Here is a 2442-nt window from a genome sequence, read left to right as displayed (position 1 = left end):
GTCCAATTCGGACCAGAGGGGGGCGCGCGCCTCCTTCCTTTTGGCCTCTCTCCTCTATTCCCGTATGGCCCAATAAGGCCCATATACTCCCCGGCGAATTCCCGTAACTCTTCGGTACTCCGAAAAATACCCGAATCACTCGGAACCTTTCCGATGTTCGAATATAGTCGTCCAATATATCGATCTTTATGTCTCGACCATTTCGAGACTCCTCGTCATGTCCCCGATCTCATCTGGGACTCCGAACTCCTTCGGTACATCAAAACTCATAAACTCATAATATAGCTGTCATCGAAACCTTAAGCGTGCGGACCCTACGGGTTCGAGAACAATGTAGACATGACCGAGACACGTCTCCGGTCAATAACCAATAGCGGAACCTGGATGCTCATATTGGCTCCCACATATTCTACGAAGATCTTTATCGGTCAAACCGCATAACAACATACGTTGTTCCCTTTGTTATCGGTATGTTACTTGCCCGAGATTCGATCCTCGGTATCTCAATACCTAGTTCAATCTCGTTACCGGCAAGTCTCTTTACTCGTTCCGTAATACATCATCTTGCAACTAACTCATTAGTTGTAATGCTTGCAAGGCTTTAGGTGATGTGCATTACCGAGAGGGCCCAGAGATACCTCTCCGACAATCGGAGTGACAAATCCTAATCTCGAAATACGCCAACCCAACAAGTACCTTCAGAGACACCTGTAGAGCACCTTTATAATCACCCAGTTACGTTGTGACGTTTGGTAGCACACAAAGTGTTCCTCTGGTAAACGGGAGTTGCATAATCTCATAGTTATAGGAACATGTATAAGTCATGAAGAAAGCAATAGCAACAAACTAAACGATCAAGTGCTATGCTAACGGAATGGGTCAAGTCAATCACATCATTCTCCTAATGATGTGATCCCGTTAATCAAATGACAACTCATGTCTATGGTTAGGAAACATAACCATCTTGAATCAACGAGCTAGTCAAGTAGAGGCATACTAGTGACACTCTATTTGTCTATGTATTCACACATGTATTATGTTTCCGGTTAATACAATTCTAGCATGAATAATAAACATTTATCATGATATAAGGAAATATATAATAACTTTATTATTGCCTCTAGGGTATATTTCCTTCAGTCTCCCACTTGCACTAGAGTCAATAATCTAGTTCACATCGCCATGTGATTTAACATCAATAGTTCACATCACCATGTGATTAACACCCATAGTTCACATCGACATGTGACCAACATCCAAAGGGTTTACTAGAGTTAATAATCTAGTTCACATCGCTATGTGATTAACACCCAAAGAGTACTAAGGTGTGATCATGTTTTGCTTGTGAGAGAATTTTAGTCAACGGGTCTGCCACATTCAGATCCGTAAGTATTTTGCAAATTTCTATGTCAACAATGCTCTGCACAGAGCTACTCTAGCTAATTGCTCCCACTTTCAATATGTATCCAAATTGAGATTTAGAGTCATCTGGATCAGTGTCAAAATTTGCATCGATGTAACCCTTTACGACGATCCTTTTGTTACTTCCATAATCGAGAAACATATCCTTATTCCACTAAGGATAATTTTGACCAATGTCCAGTGATCTACTCCTAGATCACTATTGTACTCCTTTGCCAAACTTAGGGCAGGGTATACAATAGGTCTGGTACACAGCATGGCATACTTTATAGAACCTATGGCTGAGGCATAGGGAATGACTTTAATTCTCTCTCTATCTTCTGCCGTGGTCGGGTTTTGAGTCTTACTCAACTTCACACCTTGTAACACAGGCAAGAACTCCTTCTTTAACTGTTCCATTTTGAACTACTTCAAAATCTTGTCAAGGTATGTACTCATTGAAAAAACTTATCAAGCGTATTGATCTATCTCTATAGATTTTGATGCTCAATATGTAAGCAGCTTCACTGAGGTCTTTCTTTGAAAAACTCCTTTCAAACATTCCTTTATGCTTTGCAGAATAATTCTACATTATCTCCGATCAACAATATGTCATTCACATATACTTATCAGAAATGTTGTAGTGCTCCCACTCACTTTCTTGTAAATACGGGCTTCACCACAAGTCTGTATAAAACTATATGCTTTGATCAACTTATCAAAGCGTATATTCCAACTCCGAGATGCTTGCACCAGTCCATAGATGGATCGCTGGAGCTTGCATATTTTGTTAGTACCTTTAGGATTGACAAAACCTTCTGGTTGCATCATATACAACTCTTCTTTAATAAATCCATTAAGGAATGCAGTTTTGTTTATCCATTTGCCAAATTTCATAAAATGCGGCAATTGCTAACATGATTCTGAGAGACTTAAGCATAGATACGAGTGAGAAACTCTCATCATAGTCAACACCTTGAACTTGTCGAAAACCTTTTTGCGACAATTCTAGCTTTGTAGATAGTAACACTACTATCAGCG

The sequence above is a fragment of the Triticum urartu genome, chromosome 2 (assembly GCF_003073215.2).
Source record: "Triticum urartu cultivar G1812 chromosome 2, Tu2.1, whole genome shotgun sequence".
Taxonomy (NCBI): Eukaryota; Viridiplantae; Streptophyta; class Magnoliopsida; order Poales; family Poaceae; genus Triticum; species Triticum urartu.
This window is presented reverse-complemented; position numbering follows the sequence as displayed.